Here is a 26,561-nt window from a genome sequence, read left to right on the forward strand (position 1 = left end):
TTAAAAATAAATACTTACCTATAAAATAAACCCTAATATAGCTAAAATATAACTAATATTAACTATATAATAACTACCGAGCTAAAATAAATACAAAATTACCTGTAAAATAAATCCTAACCTAAGTTACAAATACACCTAACACTACACTATCAATACATTAATTAAATAAATTAACTACAATGATCTAAACTAAAATACAATTAAATAAACTAAACTATATTACAAAAAAAACAAACACTAAATTACAAAAAATAAAAAAATATTACAAGAATTTTAATCTTATTACACCTAATCTAAGCCCCCTAATAAAATAAAAAATCCCCCCAAAATAATAAAATTCCCTACCCTATACTAAATTACAAAAGTAATCAGCTCTTATACCAGCCCTTAAAAGGTCTTTTTGTGGGGCATTGCCCCAAAGTAATCAGATCTTTTACCTGTAAAAAAAATACAAGACCCCCCCCCAACATTACAACCCACACACCCCTACTCTAAAACCCACCCGATCCCCTCTTAAAAAACCTAACACTACCCCATTGAAGATCACCCTACCTTGAGCCGTGTTCACCCAGCCGGGCACTGATGGGCCAGAATAGGACATCCGGAGTGGCAGAAGTCTAGCTAGGTTGTTATTATATGGTTAATAACTATTTAATAACTATTCTACCTAGTTAAAATAAATACAAAGTTGCCTGTAAAATAAAAATAAAACCTAAGCTAGCTACAATGTAACTATTAGTTATATTGTAGCTATATTAGGGTTTATTTTTAAATAGGAATAATTTATTTAATTATATTAAATTTATTTCATTTTATTTAAATTTTATTTAACTTAGGGGTGTGTTAGGGTTAGGGTTAGACTTAGGTTTAGGAGTTAATAACTTAGCCCATAAAACTCTTAACTACTGACTTTTATATGCGTTAGGAGACTTGGTGGTAGAGGCTGTACCGCTCACTTCTTCCAAGACTCGTAATACCGACGTTAGGCAAATCCTATTAAAAAGATAGGATACGCAATTGACGTAAGGGGATTTACGGTAGCCAAAAGTCGCAGAAGAAAAGTGAGCTGTACATCTGTACCTGCCAAACTCGTAATACCAGCGGGCGTTAAAAAGCAGTGTTAGGACCCCTTAACGCTGCTTTTTAAGGCTAACGCAGAACTCTAAATTTAGGTGATAATTTATGATAACCTAATAAAATAAATAGGTTTAGGGGTTAATAACTTTATTATAGTAGCAGCGACGTTGGGGGCGGGAGATTAGGGGTTAATAATTGTAGGTAGGTGGCGGCGATGTTAGGGAAGGCAGATTAGGGGTTAATAAAAATTATTATAATGTTTGCGAGGCGGGAGTGCGGCGGTTTAGGGGTTAATACATTTATTATAGCGGCGGCAATGTCCAGTCGGCAGATTAGGGGTTAATAAGTGTAGGTAGGTGGGGGCGACATTGGGGGGGGCAGATTAGGGGTTAATAAATATAATATAGGAGTTGGCGATGTTAGGGGCAGCAGATTAGGGGTTCATAGGGATAATGTAGGTGGCGGTGGTGTCCGGAGTGGCAGGTTAAGGGTTAATAATATAATGTAGGTGTCAGCGATATCGGTGGCGGCAGATTAGGGGTTAATAAGTGTAAGGATAGGAGTGTTTCATGTTAGGGTATTAGGTGTAGACTTAGAAAGTGTTTCCCCATAGGAAACAATGGGGCTGCGTTAGGAGCTTAACGCTGCTTATTTGCAGGTGTTAGTTTTTTTTTCAGCCAGCTCAGCCCCATTGTATCCTATGGGGAAATCGTGCACGAGCACGTTTTTCCGGCTTACCACTACCATAAGCAACGCTGGTATTGAAGGTTGAAGTGAAGCTAAATTTGGCTCAACGCTCGCTTTTCTGAGGCTAACGCAGCCATTCAGAAAACTCTTAATACCAGCGTTGTTTAAAGGGAGCGCTGGAAAAAAAAGGAGCGTTAGCCCCGCAGGTTTTTACCGACAAAACTCTAAATCTAGGCGTATGTTTTTGAAACTAAAATGTATTTTTTTTTTATTAAAAAAAAAATAAAAAATAGAAAAGTAATAACAAGTTTGCACTGTCCATTTCCCACAACAGGATTCATTATAAGAGTTTAATGCCCTATGTCTAAAAGTCCTGGATGGAGTCAAATGCCATCTTCAAGCACAAGGGTAAAAACAATCTCATATTTCCTTTTCTTTCTTTTTTTTAAATAAGTAATTTTACAGGTGTTTTCATACAAAACATGTTTGTGCTTTTGCTATGTTTAATGTATAATAATCTTATTTGTACACTATAAAATGATCACAGCATAGAAATAAAATGCAGGGCATTAAACATATATTTTGTAATGGGCATATTTAGCAGCAGTATGCCATATATAAGTATTTTATTATACATATCTGTTAAAAGGTAAAAAAGAATATATATATATATAATTCAAACTAACCTAATTAAATTTATATTTGCTTGCAACACCACTAAAAGTTGTACTTTTGTACATTACTTTCACACATCCAGTTTCTCTCCTCAAGCAAATCTCTTAATGTAGCTACCATATTTTCTTTTACCCTTTTCTAAAAGTTAAGTCTAATTCAAAATAGGATTTTTGATGAGGATTCATTTTAAATTAATCAGAAACGCACTGGAGGTGAGAGAAAAAGATTGCATTTTCAAGCTTCAACAACAGAACAGTCTTTTGACATCAATAAATATGAAAAGACATTAACTGGTAAAATTGTAAATAGTAATAGTGAGTAATATAACAATTTCTTTTATTCTGCAACAGAATTATAACTGGTTCCTTAATACAGAGATGATTTATTTATTTATGTATTTACTTGCTTGCTTACTTGCAATAGAGTAGAGTCAATGGGGGATATTTATCAAAGCATCAATCTCTGTGCATTCACCTGTGTCAATACGCTCGCCAGACATTGTTAGACATCGCTGCCGCGGATCAGCATACGATGTCCTTATTTAATAAAAAAAAAACAGTCAAAAACATGCGCGTCAAGTATGGCGTGATGAGCATCGGACTGTTGTTAACTAATAGTCATCAATGTTGCGGCTATTCTGTTTTTTCCCAACTTTATTTATACCATTTCATTACTGTCTGTGAACAAGCACATTTCTCTAAAGCTTATCTTTTATTTTTCATCTGTTAATGTCCAAGAAATAGCTAGATTTATACCTCAACAAACAATATCTCATAGAAAGTTATTTTTATATTTATTTGTTATACAAAAAAAATCTGTTATCTGATACTTTCACATAAATTAATGTGTATTTGTATTTCTAGAAGTCATGATATGCTTTTATCTCCTGGTTTTTTTTTTATAAATGATTATTAATGCTAGAATTTGTACATATCTTTGCACATACTTGTATAAATAAATATATATATATAAGTCCAACGGAACCCAGCACACTCATAACATCACTCCACAAAACGCTCCAAGCACTCACTGGCGTTTTATCAAAATACTGTTTTTACTGTGCAACAAACAATTTAGTGGCTAAATATATGTGTGTTATGCCCCTAAATCTTTTACAAACATATTTACATGTGCCTAAATTCCTTTTTTTGTTCCAAGCAATGTTGTCTGTCATATCTCTGTGTTTATTTATACCACTATATGTATATGGTGTAAATTTATTATTATCTGAGCAGGAATAATTGCGAATATAATATGCAATCAGGGTATCATATGTATTTATTTGCAATCAATGGATATTTTAAGAGCTGGGCCAGTTTTCTCTCTATACCTGTGTAACCCCTCCTGAGTGCAATTTCATTTTTTTTTTTTATTGAGGTTCAGCATAAAGCATAACAGGGAATAAAAGCCATTCTGTGATAATGACAATGTTTCAATGTGCAATAAGAACATTTTAAGAGCAATCAAGAAAAAGAATATGTGAAAACATCAAATGACATAACATAGGCTTAAGAAACCTCCATTTTACAACAAGACTAGTTTATGTTGATGACTATTTAGCTGATCTCGTATGAAAAGACATAATAGTCATTCTACTTGACACATAAAGGCCCCTGACATAAGGGCTTTTGTCAGCGGGTGAGCACCGCTAAAATGTGTATATTGTAGACAACGTTGGCTACTGTGATAGAGATGAAATACAATATACATTATCAATAAATATATGGTTTCCATAGTGTTAGCTATTAGGACTAGTTAATAAACAAAATGATAGCTAATAATGAACATATTGTAATGTGCTAAATGATGATGGATGAGTTTTAGCAAATACTAAAGGAGCGCATATACCCTCTTGGAGGAGGTATAGAGTATGGGATGGTAGAGAAGGCTGACAATCTGTGGCTGGGGGAATCAAGAAGGTGAAGGTGAATGTACTATCATATAGGCAATCTAAGGCATAAATGAAACAATAGGGAGCACATGTAACCAAAAGTCTATGCCCCCAAGTTGGTAGTGCTCAAATAGATTGCTGCTCAAATTGATTTATAATTAGTGAATAAAATGGGACAATGGCAGCTTATTATTGCAACTGCTAGGGCATGTTTAAAAATAGATATAGGATACCCGAATACAAAGTAGAGCTTACAAAAAATATAATTTAGATCCACACGAGAGAACATAAAAAAAAAAACTACTATAATTTCGTTAAAAATGATGAGTGTGTAATCATTTTTGCATCCAATATATACTATATATAGGAGATCATTAAAATTAGTAGAAATTCCTTTGTATAATTGCGTTCTGAATGTGAACCTGCATGCAGCTACATCAAATAAAGAAGTGTATAAACTACAATTCTGCATACGAGAGACGTAATTTATGTCTATATGGAGTAGCTAGATATGAGCGTGTAAGAAACTAATATGTTTTTGGGAACAGTAACAACCATATGCATAGTTCTGTACAAAACATATGCAATATATAGACAATCATTAATATTGGTGCAGACTCCCATGCATATTAGAGTTCAGAAAGTGATCTTGTGTACAGATATACCAAATAAAAAAGTGTATAGGCTAAATCTCTACATGCACACAAGCGTGACTGCACATACAGTGCAATAATAGGCCATTTCTAATAGATATGAGGCCTTAAATGAACCCAATGATGTCATAACCTCAAATGGGCGTAGCCATGTAGCTCAGAGTGGTAATAGTGAAATGACCAACTATGGTAACAATAATAATTTTTCAAATGACAATAATAATGCTGTTTTTTTAGAACAGCGACCGAGACAGCAGTCTTGGTCCCAACGAAAAATAGCCAGCTACTTGGAGCCTTTAACCACACACACTCAACCTCAAAAAGGGAAAAGACCATACACAGACGGGGGTGCAGAGGCAGCGGGTCCTCCACAAAAAAAGCAAGATTACAAAAATTAAGCAAAGGTATATTTAACTTGTCATCCTACAAACTTACGGATGATGAAATTAGAGTTCTGGGGAAAGGATTGTCGTTTAGTCCCTCAAACACGCATAACATCTTTAATCTTTTTGTAGATTTGAATAGATATACACAGAAACTTAACATACAGAAGTATTTTGCAGAGAAAAAATTGAAAGACAGTAATCTTATGCCAATTTTGACTGATACTATGGACAATAGAGTAACCACTGTTATCCCTACATATGAACCCGATAGTCTATATAAACAACTAAGTGAAGGATTTATTCAAACTAATTTCAGAAATAAATCCAACTTTAATCCACAAGTATCTAATAACACCTATGTAGAAATTTTCAAAGAATTAGTATTAGAGGAATTAGAACTCCTCCCTAGAAACAAAGATAGTCAAAACCTGTTTCCTAATGAAATTAAAGCATTGGACAAATTAAAGAGCAATTCTGAGCTGGTGATACGCCAAGCCGATAAGGGGGGGGGTATAGTCCTGCAAAATTATAGTGATTATATTAGAGAAGCTTTTAGAATTTTACAGGATAAGTCCTATTACTCTTGCTTGAAAGAAGACCCCACTGACCTATATCTTAAAACATTAACTGGCCTAGTAAACTTTGGCTTTCAAGAGGGTATTATATCCAAGAAGGAGAAAGATTTTTTGATTCCTAAAGAACCTGCCTATGCCTTCTATTATCATCTGCCCAAAATCCACAAGGATATGGCAAATCCCCCGGGCAGACCGATAATAGCGGGCATAGGCAGTTTAACAGAAAATGTCTCGGCTTATATTGATTACTTTCTCCAAAGGTATGTGTTAAATTTAGATTCTTATATCAGAGATTCCTCTGATTTATTAGATAAATTGCATAATATTGAGATTAAAGATAATTCCCTTTGGATTACTTGTGATGTGGAGGCTCTATACTCCAATATCCCCCACGATCAAGGGGTCTTAGCTGTTGCTGGATTTTTGGAAAATGATTGGTATATCCCCTTTATTCAAAAAGAATTTATTTTACAACTTATTTTATTTGTTTTACAACATAATTATTTTTTATTTCAAGGGAGTTATTATTTACAAATAAAGGGGACCGCCATGGGCACCAGGTTCGCCCCTAGCTTCGCAAATTTATATATGGGCAGTTTTCAACAACAATATGTCTATCAATCTGAATACGGGGCGAACCTGGTGTTCTATGGCAGATTTATAGATGATTTGATTTTTGTATGGGATGGTACTAGGGAAAAGGCTTTAGAATTTGTTGAACATCTTAATAAGAATGATAGAGGGTTGAAATTTACTTGTTGTATACATCCGGAAAATATTGTCTTCTTAGATTTGAGTTTACAGTTTAATGAGCAAGGAGGGGTCGTTAGTTCAACACATTTTAAAACTGTTGACAGTAACAGTTACCTAGACTTTAATAGCAATCATTACCATTCTTGGAAAAGAAATGTCCCATACGGTCAATTTCGGAGGATTAGGCGAAATTGTAGCTTAATTTCCAATTATGACACCCAAAGTCAGATCCTCAAACAAAGATTTATAGAGAAAAATTATCCGATTGATCTTATTGAGCCAAGTGGTACTATTATTTAGTGATAGGAATCTTGACTTGTTGAATGGGAATCATTAATCTAGGGGTACTCTGTATATATAGATATTTCAGTACAATTTTCAATTGTCTCACTATTCATCACTATAATACTGATATATGTTCGCACAAAAATTGGAAATAAAAATCATAAATCCATATGAGGAGGTACGGGCATATGGGCAAAACATCATATTTCTATTAATTGGGCATTATTGTGAAGTTTGAACTAATCCATTTTTAAGTATTATTAGCATGCCATATCTTGGCCCATTTCACTATTGCAAACCTCAACTTGGTGCAGTCCGAGTATTCCGCTTGCTGCACCCGCTGTATATAATATAGAGAATTATTTACAATTGGGAGAGGTGTGTTAGCTAGAGGATCATCCGATTGGCCTATAATAATATGGGCATGTATAGAATTTAGATCTGTTTACAGAGACCTGGGATCCCCAAATAAATAAATGTTTGGGTATACAATGCTTTTTTGATCAAATATAATATAGTACATCCCTATCTCGTGCCCCGCTAAAAGCTGTAAAAATTCAGCGTCAAGAGATGCAGGAAATATGGGTAAATTGGCCATATTAGAAATAACATTTAAATAGCATTATGTATATATAAGTATTAGTAAGCATTACTGTTTAGGAAGTATGATGTATCGAAAGCCTCATTGTGGTGTAGTTGGATTGCTCCGCCGGCTGCACCCGTAATCTAATATAGAGAATGATGACAAGCTATGGAGAGGTGTGTAGCTGGTGAGGCCTCTGATTGGTCAACAATGATGTGTGCGTATATGCACTTTAGATTTGCCCGTAGTCACACGGGATCATCAATATTTTGACATGCAGAAACTTCATTTACTTATCAACTCTAAAAATGATCTTATAGATATTGTATTTTACTCAGCATGTTGTGTTTTGTAAGATAGGGGATACTATGATCACGCACATAACAACTACCTAAAGAATACTATTGAAAGCAGATAAGGTGTATATAGTGATGTGCTTTTAATAATATCCTGGATTCGCCCCAAGCCATTTGGGCGTTGTCTTCATTCCTGATAGGAGATTGGTTGTTAGTCCTGTTATAAGGTAGCAAGGTAGAGTGTAACAAATTATAAAGCCTGATGAAACGGCATTGTTAGCCGAGAAACGCGTTGCACAGCAAATTTTAAATGTTTTTAATAAACTGACTTTTTATCACTCTTCCTTACTCCTGTGGGTTTTGTGATCACCCTACATTGACAGCTATTGGATCTTTATTAAGCAGTTTAATAGCCGAACGGCTCTGAAGTTTCGGCTTGCCTATTATTGCACTGTATGTGCAGTCACGCTTGTGAGTATAATACCTTGAGCACTGTCAACAGATTTTTAGTATGTATTGGAACTTGCTGCACAAAGAGCACCTCTTCTTCTTTTGTCTTTTAGGACACTTACATTCTCTGCTTACAACTTGGAGAGAGCAGCTCACCATTGGATTGATGAACTGTATTCACCCTGGGTTAAAACCCATTCAAAAGGACTTTATCACAATATTGGTTATTATATGTCCGCATTATTTGCAATTCTAATATTTCATTTGCAATTTTAATACTTTATTTATTTATTGGCACATTTAACTCATCTTTATTTACACTTAAATATTTTATTTTTTTAGTGAATTTGATTAGTCTTATCACTGGTATATTTATGCACATCAATCTTTTTGGTTTGGCGCACCCTTTATTTTGTTGGTGAGCACAGCAGTTGTACTGTGTCTAAACCTCTCATTTTATTTTTGCACTAAATCTCTACATGTTCTATTACATAATACAGAAACATAGCTGGGGTTATGTGAAATACAAAGTAGACGTTGCCAAATGAAGAAGTGTATAAACTTTAATTTTGCATACAAGAGGCATAATTTATATCTATATGGAGTAGCTAGATATGAGCATGTAAGAAACTAGTACATTTTTGGGAACAGTAACAAGCATGTGCACATTTTTGCACAAAACACATATAATATATAGACAATCATTCATATTAGTACAGATTCCCATGCATATTAGAGTTCAAAAAGTGATCTTGTGTGCAGATATACCAGATAAAAAAGTGTATAGGCTAAATCTCTACATGGTCTATGACATCATACAGAAACATAGCTAGGGGTTATGTGAAATACAAAGTAAATGTTGCTAAGTCCATGAGAAAAACACATGCTAAAAGCAGACAGTGAAATTCAAAGTTAGCAATATGCCTATATGCCTTCATCAACTAATAAGAACAGAGAAATTACTAAGAATAGTCTCACATATGAACCTATATCTAAGTCCATGCCAGCCAAGGAAAGAGTCTTCTGAGTTAAGCATGATTCTTCTCTATCCTATTCCCATTCTACAGCCAGTCTGCATGTAACTGTGTGCTACTGGATCATCCCAAGCAATGTAGCTGGGCTTCCGTGGCAAGAAACCATGTAAGACACTCGGATCATATGTGACTGAAAGACTTGTCCAGTAACTGTCCTCCCATGCGATACATCCCCAGTATGAAGTGTAGAAAGCTTCTAATAGTTGCCCTCGGGAGTCGGCCGCACCTCCCGGGGCCATAGTCAGAGGAAAGGCATTAAGTAGCAATTCTTGTCGAAGCCAGTGGCTGGGAAGGAGAGATTGATGGACGTACTGCCATGTGGAGATTGTTACAGATCTTAATATCACTGGCGTATTATCAGCGCGGTATAGAGCACCATCAGCCTGAAGCAGCGCCTTATCTCCATACTTAGCGACAAGTGTGGTGTTTACCGAAGTTCCTCTGCACCTCTCTTGTGCCTGATCATGAGGGTAAAGTACACAAAGTTGGTCTTCTTTTGGGGTCGGAACTCGGGAGTCATCTCACTGGGCGATTGACTGAAGCCATCTTGAGTGCGCATATCAGTGATTATTAGTCGGAGATCCTGAAAATCTCTATCAGCTTTACTGCATAGCTCCTACAACAGATAGGCTATGTTTGCGTAGTAGTCCTCCTCCATCTTAGGAAAGTTACAGTATCACCAATACCCGGCTAGATGTTAAACCGGGGGGGGGGGGGAGGTGTAAGCGTAGTAGATTAGGCTGCTGAGCACATATTTGGAAATATATGCCTGGTGATAAAAAAGACTCTGTTCAAGTGAGCATCTCACAGACAATCTTCCTCCTAGTTAATAATTATAATCGTGCCATAGAATGGACAACTAGAAGGGAGATATTTGGTAGTATATTAAGGTTACGCTAGGAGCTATTGAAAGTAGCGTCCAACCATGGCTGCGGTTTAGACACGCCCCCTCGCAATCTCATTTTAAAAACCACCCCTACATAGGTGTTACAAAATGGGCTGGCATATAAGATTAAATGCAGGAGGGGAAAAAAGAAAGGGATTAAGAGGGGATTGCTAGCACTCAAACTCCTATCAGTGTAATATGCTGTAAAAACAAACAGCTAGTATCAAGTATCTATTAGGTATTTAAAACATATGAACTTTATTATTCTTAATTAAAATAAATTCTATGAGTGGTGATAGACTTCACCACATTCACACCAATATTTAAGTAAAACAATTTCTGCCACTAATATTTACAAGAACACCCTTCAAGATACACAAGCCAACAGGTGAAAGCCCCCCTGTATTCCTAGCCGATAACCGGATACCTTGGCTTCCGGTGACAGAGGCAAACACCTAGGGCTTATATTACAAGTAGACAAGTAAGGGTGATAAAAAAAGATTTAGGTATGGTTCAAAGAACCTCACAAACGCATTTCGGCCATTATGCTGGCCTTTTTCAATGTGTTCAGATTCAAAATGACAAGCCGAATGTCCATAGCGGCTTGTTAATAAACCTATCCCTATGCGTATTGTAGCCTATCATATGCGTTCATTACACACACCCCCATCATCAGCCTATTAGATGTGATGTTCATGATTAGCCTCATTGTTAATGCATAGTGTAACTGGATTGGATAGAAGTTAAGTGACGTTGTACAAACACGCACACCAACTACATGCCCCCTGTCAGGGATCCTTAGACTATGAGACGTTGTGAGAATAAAGATTGTGCCGCAATATTACACTATGTATACAACTATCATATGATGTGATTGCATAATCCCATACAGTCACCCTCCAATAATTCAACAAGGCTACCACTGTTAGTAGACTGTGACCAGCTGGACCAATCCTAGAGTATGGGGATGGTACTTTGACATGCCCACTAAGCTGTACATCCTATGTTATTAATCCTACATCTTTCAGACATTCTCAATGTGACACTAACATAAGCATGTTACCAGTGATGCATTATAATATACTTGCATCGATTTCAAGAGCCTTCAATTACATAAATTTCCATTCACAGTGTGTACTATATTAGAATCTTCGGTATGGAAACATCCTACACTAATCACTGATTGTTATTACAATGAGTACTCTAAATCTTTTGCGATTTGTACCAATGTTATCTATATATATGGTGACACATTAGTAATGATGTAAGTAGGAGTATAAACAGGGACCATAATGTACAGGTCACATTGATCAGCAAGTTAACCCCAGGCATTAGGTTTAGGATGTGAGAATTGCTCATATTTATCCAGGCTGTATATGATAGGTATGTTTGAAGGAAATACAGTACCAGTTCATAACTCATTGATTAAGACATGCACACACAGAACGTTATGAATTATGTATACTAAAAATCATATCCTGTGATGGTACCAAATGTCAGGCACCAGATAATATTAATGATTATTCATTAGCCTCAATATATAAGCTAATATTATGTGTATGCATAATGGGGGAACCTACATGTTCACTATACGATAAGCATTAGAACCATCATTATAGTCTTTGTTGTTTTGGTTCCAAACATTTACTGAGTTGAACAGATTAGGTATCACCCCTTTCTGGGTGCATATCTTAACACAGGGTATATCCAATACTCATAAATGTATATGACCGTAGTACATGCACAGATTCAATTAAAATAGCATATTCATTCATATGGGTGTAACCCTTTCCTTGTTGTTGTTCTCTTACATATAGAGGACAGTCTGCAAACTATAGTACAAAGTACATGTACCAATTCTCCTCTGTTCTGATACTATATGGGGGTGCAAAACAGTATCACACTATCTGTCTAAAAACAAATCAATATCTAATGAGAACAAAGAATTCATAATTGAATTACTAGAGTTCGTTTTGAGATTATTTTGCTTTTGACGAGAGATTTTACTTGCAGACATGCGGAACGGCGATGGGGACATCATGTGCCCCGACATACGCCAATATATACCTGGGCTGGTGGGAAGAAACTATAGAGTTTCATGAATCTATGAATAGGTTTACTGCATTCATTTCCCACTGGTCCAGGTATATTGATGATATCTTCTTTGTTTGGGAGGGATCTAATGAGTTACTACTAGAATTTGTTTCGGTACTTAATAGGAATCCTCTAGGATTATATCTCACTATGGTTAGCGATAAGTTAAAGGTGGAATTCCTGGATTTAACTATCAGGATAGTTGATGAACATCTTGTAACAAATACATATAGAAAACCAACATCAACAAATAATATCCTAAGAGCCCTATCCTATACGTAGCCTGCCAATAGGCAAATATTTGAGGATCCGCCGTAACTGCTCTAGTATAGAATCATTCAAATCAGCCGGACAGGACCTAAAAGAAAGGTTACTACAGAGAGGGTACACAAAGAAAGCATTGGCAAGAGCTTATAATAGAGCATTACAAAAAGATAGAATGGAACTCGTAAAGCCTAAAAGTACCCAACCTTCTGATCCATTAAGGTTCATTTCCACATACACCAGCCACAGTCATGCAGTTTCAAACATAATGAAAAAACACTGGCATGTCCTAGGAAGTGACAAGATTTTACAAACTATAATTCCTGATAAACCTCTGTTTACTTACAGACGGGCAAATAATCTCAGAGACTGTCTTACAACTAGCCACTTCAACCACAATGCTCACAAAACCCCTATATTTAAGGGATCAGTAGCATGTGGACATTGCAGTGTATGTGTTTATATGCAAAAAAAGAAATTCATAGTAGATAGATTTAACAAAAAATGGTTCATCAAGAATCACATTAACTGTAAAAGCATGAATGTGATTTATTGCCTATCCTGTGAATGTAATCTGATTTATGTTGGTATGACTACCAGATGCCTGGGTACCAGGATGACTGAGCACCTCAGTAACATTAGGTTGGCTGAACGTGATGTGGAGAATGGTAGGAAGATTACTAGTGTAGCCAAGCACTTTCTTCAGAAATATAATGGAAAAACTCAAAGCTTCAAATGTTGGGGCTTAGAGTCCATTAAACCTGGGATCAGAGGCGGGGATACTGAGCAGGCTTTATTAAAGAAGGAAACAAGGTTGATATTCAGATTAAATTCTGTTATGCCATCCAGTATGAATGAGTACAATAACTTTTGGGTATACCTTTAATTTATGCTCTTTGTTAATAGTACCTTCAATTCATAATACTAAAGTCCCGAACAGAGGAGAATTGGTACATGTACTTTGTACTATAGTTTGCAGACTGTCCTCTATATGTAAGGGAACAACAACAAGGAATGGGTTACACCCATATGAATGAATATGCTATTTTAATTGAATCTGTGCATGTACTACGGTCATATACATTTATGAGTATTGGATATACCCTGTGTTAAGATATGCACCCAGAAAGGGGTGATACCTAATCTGTTCAACTAAGTAAATGTTTGGAACCAAAACGACAAAGACTATAATGATGGTTCTAATGCTTATCGTATAGTGAACATGTAGGTTCCCCCATTATGCATACACATAATATTAGCTTATATATTGAAGCTAATGAATAATCATTAATATTATCTGGTGCCTGACATTTGGTACCATCACAGGATATGATTTTTAGTATACATAATTCATAACGTTCTGTGTGTGCATGTCTTAATCAATGAGTTATGAACTGGTACTGTATTTCCTTCAAACATACCTATCATATACAGCCTGGATAAATATGAGCAATTCTCACATCCTAAACCTAATGCCTGGGATTAACTTGCTGATCAAAGTGACCTGTACGTTATGGTCCCTGTTTATACTCCTACTTACATCATTACTAATGTGTCACCATATATATATAGATAACATTGGTACAAATCGCAAAAGATTTAGAGTACTCATTGTAATAACAATCAGTGATTAGTGTAGGATGTTTCCATACCGAAGATACTAATATAGTACACACTGTAAATGGAAATTTATATAATTGAAGGCTCTTGAAATCGATGCAAGTATATTATAATGCATCACTGGTAACACGCTTATGTTAGTGTCACATTGACAACGTCTGAAAGATGTAGGATTAATAACAGAGGACGTACAGCTTAGTGGGCGTGTCAAAGTACCATCCCCCTACTCTAGGATAGCTCTAGCCGGTCACAGTATACTAACAGTGGTAGCCTTGTTGAATTATTGGAGGGTGACTGTATGGGATTATGCGATCACATCATATGATAGTTAAAGTGTAACATTGCGGCACGATCTTTATTCTCACAACGTCTCATAGTCTAAGGATCCCTGACAGGGGGCGTGTAGTTGGTGGGTGTGTTTGGACAACGTCACTTAACTTCTATCCAATCCAGTTACACTATGCATTAACAATGAGGCTAATAATGAACATCACATCTAATAGGCTGATGATGGGGGTGTGTGTAATAAACGCATATGATAGTCTGCAATACGCATAGGGATAGGTTTATTAACAAGCCGCTACGGACATTCAGCTTCTCATTTTGAATCTGAACACATTGAAAAAAGTCAGCGTAACGGCCGAAATGCGTTTGTGAGGTTCTTTGAACCCTACCTAAATCTTTTTTTATGACCCTTACTTGTCTACTTGTAATATAAGCCCTAGGTGTTTGCCTCTGTCACCTGAAGCCAAGGTATCCCCTTATTGGCCAGGAATACAGGGGGGCTTTCCCCTGTTGGCTTGTGTAGCTTGAAGGGTGTTCTTGTAAATATTAGTAGCAGAAATGGTTTTACTTAAATATTGGTGTGAATGTTGGTGATGTCTATCACCACTCATAGAATTTATTTTAATTAAGAATAATACAGTTCATATGTTTTAAAAACCTAATAGATACTTGATACTAGCTGTTTGTTTTTACAGCGTATTACACTGATAGGAGTTTGAGTGCTAGCAATCCCCTCTTAATCCCTTTCTCTTTTCCCTTCCTGCATTTAATGTACTACTTAAAGGGGCAGCACCAAGGTTTTACTGATACCTTTAAGACTCCTATAATTATAGTAGACACTGTGCCAATTTTTTGTCCTATAATTCTGGCATATAAGATGACATTTCTTACTGAAAAATAAATTGCAAGAGAAGGAAGAAATACACTGACAATAGCATGATAGTAAAGAGATGATTTTAATTTCTGCTGTATTTGATTCATGACAGTTTAATGTTAGGTGGGCTATCCCTGAGCTATCAGTTTAAGATTATATTGAATCAAACATCATTCTAATGTCAGCATCAATGTTTATCTTTAATACTAATTTCACATATACATACTTTCAATATATATATACTTATGTATATTTGAATAAGATAGGCTGATGTCATAAATCTCTCTACAAAAAATTCACTAGTGTGTGGGTTGTTAGGAGTTTGCTTCATAATTGAGTGGAACTTGTATTATATGCCTTAAACATGATGCAAATAGATTTTTAAAATAAAAATAAAAAGGAAGTTAGCCATATTATGTTGTGTATTTATGTCATTTTTATCTCTATATCTATTAGTGCAACAAGTTTGGGGCAAAACTTTGCACCAAATTTGGAGAAATAATACTGTCCCCTTGCTTTGTAATGAGAGAGAAAGATGTAATATAATCCATAAGTAGTAATGTATTTTCATTTGTATCTCTATATCTACTAGTGCACCAAATGTGGAGCAATAATATTGTTTGATTTAGAAAGGGTATACAATTTTAACCCCTTAATGACCACAATGTACCCTGTATGTCACTGGTCGTTAAGGGTTTTTTCAGGACATAATAGCACAAGTCTAGCAAGAACACGCTATCAATGCCCTCCCTCCAGCAGGCTTTGTGGAATAGAGCAGTCTCAACGCTGGTGGCAAGACCGCGCTATAAAACAATCAAGTCCCAAAAAAAGGCCAGCGACATACAGGGTACGTCGCTGGTCCTTAAGGGGTTAATAAAGTTTCTAATTTACTTGTATTATGTAATATGCTTCATTCTCTTGCAGCATCAAACAAAAGCTTTCTGTGTTTTCAGACACCCATTGATTTCTATGGCATCCGCGGCCTCAAGGGTGATGGTTTGAAAACTAGGTACGCTGCGTCAGAATAGACGCGAGCGTACCTGTTAAATGTTTGATACAATGGGAAAAGGGTCAAATAGAGTCGAATGTGAATTTGAAACATCTGTAATGACGCAAGCATCGATCTGTGTCGTATTGAGATTGCGGGAGCGTATATTTTGTCACACATTTCAACATTTGACAATCTTGATGCTTTGTTAACTACGGCGGATCAATCTCACGTCAAATATGACTCAGGATTCCAGCGTATTATCAGTTGACGCTTTGATAAATATCCTCCAATGTACGTTTTAAATGTAGACTATTATATTTCTGAATATATGAAAGTTATTTAATTGAATAAACTCATACCTGTGTAATTATTTTTTTTACTTGAACAGTCTGACTATACAATAAAACGGAATTCATAATTTTGTATATGGAGTTTAGTTGAAATTATATACAAAGATATAGGGGCATATTTATCAATGTGCGAGCAGACATGATATGAAGTAATGTATCATGTCTGCCGCACATCGATAAACATTGATAAATGCTGACAGCATATGCTGTTGGCATTTACCATTGCACCAGCAGTTCTGGTAAACTGCTGGTGCAATGCCGCCCCCTGCAGATTCGCTGCCAATCGGCCGCTAGCACAGAGTGTCAAAAAACCTGGTCATATTCGATCGGGTTGATTTCTGTCCGCCACCTTAGAGCAGGCAGACAAGTTATGGAGCAGCGTTCTTTAGACCGCTGCTTCATAACTTCTGTTTACGGCGAGCCGGAAGGCTTGCCGGAGACAAAGGGCATCGAACTCCATAAGGAGCTTGATAAATATGCCCCATACTCTTTTTTAAACATGTAGTGCAAATATCGCAGATACATGCAGTGCTATATCCCAGTGTTTTTCAACCAGTGTGCCGTGGCACACTAGTGTGCCGTGAGAGATCCTCAGGTGTGCCACGGCAGACAGTGTGACATATTTTTTAAACTTTTCTTGTTTTTTACTCCCAGTGCATGGGTAGTTTGTAGGAGGCATGGCATAACAGCACAATACATACAGTATGTGTGTGTTTGTGTGTATGTGTATATATATATATGTATATATATATATATATATATATATATATATATGCTGTATTAGGCTACAATGTGTGATTTTTTTTACATTTTGGGATAGTGGTGTGCCACAGGATTTTTTAATGTAAAAAAGCGTGCCACGGCAAAAAAAAAAAAAGGTTAAAAATCACTGCTATATCCTATTGCAAATGCTAGTCATCTCATATATTATATTTCAGAAAATAAAAAGACATAATTACATATCTTGATGCAATAAGCCAAGGACAGTGGTACCTAAATCTATTTTTATGCTGTTGTAAATGGTTAAGGGTTTTCTCTCTGCTTTCTTCAGTATACATTGTTTGTATTTACATAAACCAAAGCTAGTTAAAAACAGTACATTTCTAGATAACATTATGGCCTACATTATAAGTGGAGTGGTATTTACCATCACTCTAAGCTCCCATCTGTCTAAGTGAACTTATTTAAGTGGCAGCACTAAGAATTCGACAAAAATTGAACATGATTTGAAGAAGATTTGAGGCAAGCTAAATATTTTCATTTCAAAGCAATCTTTTGCACTTAATATTCTTCTATGATTTCAGAACTGCTTTTCTTTTTAACTGTCTCATGCCTATTCCACAGGCATGCTCACATGCTCATATCTTACCCTTCTCCACGTACAGTTTATATAGGCCCCTCTCTCCTTTCCTCTCCTTACCTTAGCTCTGACTAACTACTTTCTATTTTAAAATCTATGTCACTAAACTGCACCACCTCACAGAAATACCCCCACTGCTAAAAAATATATTTCTCACCTACTCTTACTTTCCATCTTGCTGCTATTATCATCAAGCTACATCTCTCCAAATCCTGGGCCCACCCACATTCCCACCATCACCCAATCACGCACTCCTTATAGAAACTTTAACAAAAGCAAAACGCATAACCAAATTTCCATGCAATGCATCCCATACGCAGACACTCCTTTAACTTGTGCACTATGGAACTCTGCAACAAACTTACAACCATTCATGACCTATTTATATCAAATGCTTTCACCCTTTTAGCAATTACCGAAACCTGGCTATCTTCTTTTGACACTGTATCCACTGCTGCTCTCACACATGGTGGTCTTCACTTTAGCCATACCCCTAGGCCAGGTGAGAAACATGGTGACAGTGTTGGGATCCTGCTCTCTCCCTCCTGCACCTACCTCCAATACCATCTCTCTCTCCTTCTCCTCTTTTGAAGTCCACTGTATTCACCTGTTTTCCCCCTTCCCTCAGAGTGGCAGTCATCTATTGCCCTCCTGGACCGACCTCCCAATTTCTTGACAACTTTGCTGCCTGGCTTCCTCACTTTCTCTCTACAAATATAACAAACCTAATTCTTGGGGACTTCAACATTCCCATTGACTACCCATCTGCCCCTGCTAACTCTAAACTTCATTCACTCACATCTTTCTTCGGTCTCTCACAATCCACCCTCTTCCCTACTCATTGTGATAGACACTCCATCAACCTGGTATTTTCCTATCTCTGCTCTATATCTGAACTCACTTGTCGCCTGTTTCCCATTTCAGACCATCACCTGGTCACCTATAATATTAATGCAACAGCTAAACCTACTTTTCCATCCCGCCCCCACACCTGTAGAAATCAACACGCTAAGGATTGTACTGCTGAGCGTGTCTGGAGGAAAACTCACTCTGAACCTGATTTCATACACTATAAGTTTATTCTTCATTCATACACTTCTTCCCTTAGCCAAGCAAACCTACTTCTCTTTTCTCACACCCTTAACGACTCTTCTCCACCTTTAACTCTCTCCTCTACCCACCTGCTCCACCACCCCTGTTTGTCTTTTTATTGCTCAAGACCTGGCAGACTACTTTTTAAATAAAACACATACTATCCTAAGCAACATCCTATCACCAACCTGCAATATTCCAACAACAGGCACAGTTACTCCCTCTGCCACCCTCTGAATCTTCCATCCAGCCACTGAGAATGAAGTTTCTTTGTTACTATCTTCTTCATGCCTCACTACCTGCCAGGAACCCTATCCCTTCCCATCTAATAACCTCCCTGTCTTCCACCCTTACTCCTGCTCTTACTCACATCTTCAACCTATCTCTCTCTACCTGTTCATATTGCTCTTCTTTCAAACATGCAAACACCACTCCCATACTAAAAAAAACCTCCCTCATTACTAATTCTCCTGAAAGCTACCGCCCCATATCATTGCTTCCACTAACATCACAACTCCTTGAAAAACTAGTTTACAATCACCTAACTTACTTCCTGTCCACCAACTACTTGCTTGATCCCCTGCAATTTGGATTCCACCCCAAACACTCAACTGAGACTGCCCTTACCAAGGTTACTAACGATCTTCTCTCTGCTAAAAGTATTGGCCACTACTCCATACTTATCTTACTTGACCTTTCAGCTGCCTTCAACACAGATGACCACCTCCCTCTTCTGCAGACCCTTAGCTCTTTTGGCCTCTGTGACACTGCTCTTTTTTGGATTCACTCCAATCTTTCTCACAGGTCTTTCTCTGTTTCATTTGACAGTGACTCTCCAATGCCTCTGTCTGTTGGAGTACCTCAAGTATCTGTTCTGGGTCCTCTACTCTTCTCCATTTATACTTCTTCACTGGGTAAACTTATCAACAATTATGGCTTCAAAAATCACCTCTATGCTGATGATACTTAGATCTACCTCTCCACCCCTGCTCTCTCTCCCTCTGTCCGTTCTCATGTTAGCGGCTGCTATCTGGTATCTCTTCCTAGATGGCCTCTCACCACCAAAAGATTAAGATGTCCCAGACTGAGCTCCTTCTAATTCCCCCTACTGACTTCTCTATCCCTGTCGACGGCATCACCATTTCCCCATCGCCCCAAGTCCGCTGCCTCTTAGTTACACTTGACTCAAATCTATCCTTCGTCCCCCACATCCAAATGGCTTTCTACATCCTGCCGCAACCACCTACGCAATATTTCCAAGATTCACCCTTTTCTAAGCGCTAAGACCACAAAGCAAATAATCCACTCCCTTGTTATTTCCTGACTTTACTACTGCAATAACCTACTTACTGGCCTTCCTCTTTCCCACCTCTCCCCCCTTCAATCCATCTTAAATGCCTCCGCCAGGCTAATCCATCATTCCCATCGCTCTGTATCTGCTGCAACTCTCTGCAAGTCCCTTTATTGGCTCCCTATTCACAGCAGAATTAAATTCAAGATTCTCATCCTTACATACAAAGCTCTCCCCAATGCCACTGCCCATTACCTATCCTCTCTAATAAACAAGTATACTCCAGCCCGCTCACTAAGATCCAACAATGACCTGCTCCTTGCATCTTCAACTATCACCTCTTCCCATGCTAGACTGCAGGACTTCTATCGTGTAGCACCTACCCTCTGGAACTCTCTCCCTCGTGCTGTCAGGCTTTGCCCTAATCTTTCCTCCTTTAAATGCTCCCTGAAGACTGTTTTGTTCAGAGAAGTCAACCACCCAACTCAATAATAAATTAATTTCACTTTCGTCATCTAACTCTGCATTAAAATCTTTATCAATCTTCCAGTCCTCACCTCCTGTTTCTCAACCTCCTAACCTTCTAGATTGTAAGTTCCCATGGGAAAAGGGCCCTCAATTCCTGATGTATGTTTGTAATTTTTTTCCTGTCTCTTACAAGTTTTATATCATTGTTTTATTTAAATTAATTGTACCCATGGACAGCATTGTGGAATATGTTGGTGCTTCATAAATAAAGTATAATAATTAATATATTATAATAATTATCGCGCATGTTGCAAGTTGATAGTAATTTTTTTGCGCAAAATCAGAAATTAACACATGCTAACTTTAGGATTCCGGATAATGCAACCCTATTAACTTCTTCTAATTATAGATTTCAATGAAGTTAGATTTTCATTAAAAAACTAACACTTCACTTGAACACTAAACCCAGCATGAATTATGAATATTTTTACATTCCAATGTTTTTTACATCAAAGAAAATTATATATATATATATATATATATATATATGACTTGCTTGTAATATATATATATCAATACCTATTTGTATATATTCATATATAAATATATATATATATATATATATATATATATATATATATATATATATGCTTTGATGTGGTAGGGAAGGAAGTGGGAGATTTATACTGGATTAAAGGGGCCTTTAAGAAGGAAGGCTATCACTCCATTTTGCAATGCCATGCCATACCATGTAGCAAGTGCTTGATTGGAGACAATTTCCTTCTAGAATAGGGCAATGACCATAAGCAAAGTTCCAAAATATGCAAGAAGCAGTCAGCTGGTGTTCTATCATTAATGGATTGTCCAGCACAGTCACCAGATCTGAACCGTATTGAGCTTTTATGGGAGCAGCTTGAACGTATGGTACATAAAAAGTGCCTATCAAGCCAATTCAACTTGTGGGAGGTGATTCAGGAAGCATGGGGTGGATTTTAAAGGACACAATTATTATTTCAATTAAAATTCATTATTTCTAGCTATGTCAATGACCATACTTTCTATCCAAACTCATTTAATGTCCTTTTTCATGGAAAATAAGGAAAAGTCTAACGGCTAGATTACGAGTTTGGCATTAGCCTTAAAAAGCAGCGTTGGCCGGTCCTAACACTGCTTTTTAACGTCTGCTGGTATTACGAGCCTTGCAGGTACATGTGTACCGCTCACTTTTTTGGCCAGACTCGGAAATACCGCAAATCCACTTATGTCACTTGCGTATCCTATATTTTCAATGGGACTTTCATAGTGCCGGTATTACTAGTCTGCCAAAAAGTGAGCGGTAGACCCTCTCCTGTCAAGACTGGTACCGCATTTTAAAGTCAGTAGTTAAGAGTTTTACACTACAACGCCGTAGCATAAAACTCTTAACTAAAGTTCTAAAAAGTACACTAATACCCATAAACTACCTATTAACCCCTAAACCGAGGTCCTACCACATCGCAAACACTAAAATAAATATTTTAACCCCTAATCTGCCGAACCGGACATCACCGCCACTATAATAAATATATTAACCCCTAAACCGCCGCACTTCCGCATCGCAAACACTATTTAAATATTATTAACCCCTAATCTGCCGGCCCTAACATCGCCACCACCTACCTACATTTATTAACCCCTAATCTGCCGACCCAAGTCTCTGCCACTATAATAAAGTTATTAACCCCTAAACCTAAGTCTAACCCTAACCCTAACCCTCCTAACTTAAATATAATTTAAATAAATCTAAATCAAATTACTACAATTAACTAAATAATTCCTATTTAAAACAAAATACTTACCTATAAAATAAACACTAACGGCTAGATTAGAGTTTTGTCGGTAACGACCCGCGTAGCTAACGCTGGCTTTTTTTCCCCCGCACCTTTTAAATACCGCTGGTATTTAGAGTTCACAGAAGGGCTGCGTTAGGCTCCAAAAAGGGAGCGTATAGCATATTTACCGCCACTGCAACTCTCAATACCAGCGGTGCTTACGGATGCGGCCAGCTTCAAAAACGTGCTCGTGCACGAGTCCCCCATAGAAAACAATGGGGCATTTTGAGCTGAAAAAAAACCTAACACCTGCAAAAAAGCAGCGTTCAGCTCCTAACGCAGCCCCATTGTTTCCTATGGGGAAACACTTCCTAAGTCTGCACCTAACACCCTAACATGTACCCCGAGTCTAAACACCCCTAACCTTACACTTATTAACCACTAATCTGCCGCACCCGCTATCGCTGAAACCTGCATATTATTATTAACCCCTAATCTGCCACTCAGTACACCGCCGCAACCTACGTTATCCCTATGTACCCCTAATCTGCTGCCCCTAACACCGCCGACCCCTATATTATATTTATTAACCCATAATCTGCCGCCCCCAATGTTGCCGCCACCTACCTACAATTATTATCCCCTAATCCGGCTCACTCCCGCCTCACTAACCCTATAATAAATAGTATTAACCCCTAATCTGCCCTCCCTAACATCGCTGACACCTAACTTCAAGTATTAATCCCTAATCTGCTGACCGGACCTCACCGCTACTCTAATAAATGTATTAACCCCTAAAGCTAAGTCTAAGACTAACACTAACACCCCCCTAAATTAAATATAATTTAAATCTAACAAAATAAATTAACTCTTATTAAATAAATTATTCCTATTTAAAGCTAAATACTTACCTGTAAAATAAACCCTAATATAGCTACAATAAAAATTATAATTATATTGTAGCTATTTTAGGATTAATATTTATTTTACAGGCAACTTTGTATTTATTTTAACCAGGTACAATAGCTATTAAATAGTTATTAACTATTTAATAGTTACCTAGTTAAAATAATTACAAAATTAACCTAAGTTACAATTAAACCTAACACTACACTATCAATACATTAATTAAATAAAATACCTACAATTATCTACAATTAAATAAACTAACTAAAGTACAAAAAATAAAAAAGAACTAAGTTACAAAAAATAAAAAAAATATTTACAGACATTAGAAAAATATTAAAACAATTTTAAGCTAATTACACCTACTCTAAGCCCCCTAATAAAATAACAAAGACCCCCAAAATAAAAAAATGCCCTACCATATTCTAAATTTAAAAAGTTCAAAGCTCTTTTACCTTACAAGCCCTTAAAAGGGCCTTTTGCGGGGCATGCCCCAAAGAAAACTGCTCTTTTGCCTGTAAAAAAAAAACATACAATACCCCCCCAACATTACAACCCCCCACCCACATACCCCTAATCTAACCCAAACCCCCCTTAAATAAACCTAACATTAAGCCCCTGAAGATCTCCCTACCTTGTCTTCACCACACCGGGTTCACCGATCCGTCCTGGCTTCGACATCTTCATCCAAGCCCAAGCGGGGACTGAAGATGTCCATGATCCGACTGAAGTCTTGATCCAAGAGGGAGCTGAAGAGGTCCATGATCCGGCTGAAGTCTTGATCCAAGCGGGAGCTGAAGAGGTCCATGATCCGGCTGAAGTCTTCTATCAAGCGGCATCTTCAATCTTCTTTCTTTTGGATACATGTTCATCCCGCCGACGCGGAACATCCATCTTCACCGACGACTTCCCGACGAATGACGGTTCCTTTAAGGGACGTCATCCAAGATGGCGTTCCTCGAATTCAAACAGCCAATCAGATTGAGCTCGCATTCTATTGGCTGATCGGAACAGCCAATAGAATGTGAGCTCAATCTGATTGGCTGATTCAATCAGCCAATCAGATTTTTCCTACCTTAATTTCGATTGGCTGATAGAATCCTATCAGCCAATCGGAATTCGAGGGATGCCATCTTGGATGACGTCCCTTAAAGGAGCCTTCATTCGTCGGTAGTCCGTCGGGAAAGAAGGATCTTCCGCGTCGGCGGAATGAAGATGGTTCCTGAAGAAGAAGATTGAAGAACCTGCTTGGAAGGTGACATCGCCCGGATGAAGACTTCTTCAGCGCCGCTTGGAAGATGACATCGCCCGGATGGAAGACTTCTTCTGCGCCGCCTGGAGGATCACTTCATCGGATGGAAGACTTCTTCAGCGCCCCTTGGAGGATCACTTCTACCGCTCCGGATCTCCTCTTCGGTTCCATTGGTGGCTCAGCTGAGTGAAGACAACTGAAGGTAGGATGATCTTCAGGGGATTAGTGTTAGGTTTATTTAAGGGGGGTTTGGGTTAGATTAGGGGTATGTGGGTGGTGGTTTTAATGTTGGGGGGGTTGTATTTTTCTTTTACAGGCAAAAGAGCAGTTTTCTTTGGGGCATGCCCAGCAAAAGGCCCTTTTAAGGGCTGGTAAGGTAAAAGAGCTTTGAACTTTTTAAATTTAGAATAGGGTAGGGCATTTTTTTAATTTTGGGGGGCTTTGTTATTTTATTAGGGGGCTTGGATTAGGTGTAATTAGCTTAAAATTGTTGTAATATTTTTAAAATGTTTGTAACTTATTTTTTTTATTTTTTGTAACTTAGCTTTTTTTATTTTTTGTACTTTAGTTAGTTTATGTAATTGTATTTAATTGTAGTTATTTGTAGTTAATTTATTTAATTAATTTAATGATAGTGTAGTGTTAGGTTTAATTGTAACTTAGGTTAGGATTTATTTTACAGGTAATTTTGTATTTCTTTTAGCTAGGAAGTTATTAAATAGTTAATAACTATTTAATAACTATTCTAACTAGCTAAAATAAATACAAAGTTACCTGTAAAATAAATATAAATCCTAAAATAGCTACAATGTAATTATTAATTACATTGTAGCTATCTTAGGCCTAGATTTGGAGTTTGGCGGTAGCCGTGAAAACCAGCGTTAGAGGCTCCTAACGCTGGTTTTAGGCTACCGCCGGTATTTGGAGTAAGTCAAAAAAGGGTCTAACGCTCACTTTTCAGCCGCGACTTTTCCATACCGCAGATCCCCTTACGTCAATTGCGTATCCTATCTTTTTAATGGGATCTTTCTAACTCCGGTATTTAGAGTCGTGGCTGAAGTGAGCGTTAGAAATCTAACAACAAAACTCCAGCCGCAGAAAAAAGTCAGTAGTTAAGAGCTTTCTGGGCTAACGCCGGTTTATAAAGCTCTTAACTACTGTGCCCTAAAGTACACTAACACCCATAAACTACCTATGTACCCCTAAACCGAGGCCCCCCCACATCGCCGACACTCGATTAAATTTTTTTAACCCCTAATCTGCCGACCGCCACCTACGTTATACTTATGTACCCCTAATCTGCTGCCCCTAACACCGCCGACCCCTATATTATATTTATTAACCCCTAATCTGCCCCCCACAACGTCGCTGCCAGCTACCTACACTTATTAACCCCTAATATGCCGTCTGAACACCGCCGCCAGCTACATTATAGCTATGTACCCCTAATCTGCTGCCCCTAACACCGCCGACTCCTATATTATATTTATTAACCCCTAACCTGCCCCCCTCAATGTCGCCTCCACCTGCCTACACTTATTAACCCCTAATCTGCCGACCGGACCGCACCACTATTATAATAAAGTTATTAACCCCTAATCCGCCTCACTAACCCTATAATAAATAGTATTAACCCCTAATCTGCCCTCCCTAACATCGCCAACACCCA

Source organism: Bombina bombina, chromosome 2 (assembly GCF_027579735.1).
Source record: "Bombina bombina isolate aBomBom1 chromosome 2, aBomBom1.pri, whole genome shotgun sequence".
NCBI lineage: Eukaryota > Metazoa > Chordata > Amphibia > Anura > Bombinatoridae > Bombina > Bombina bombina.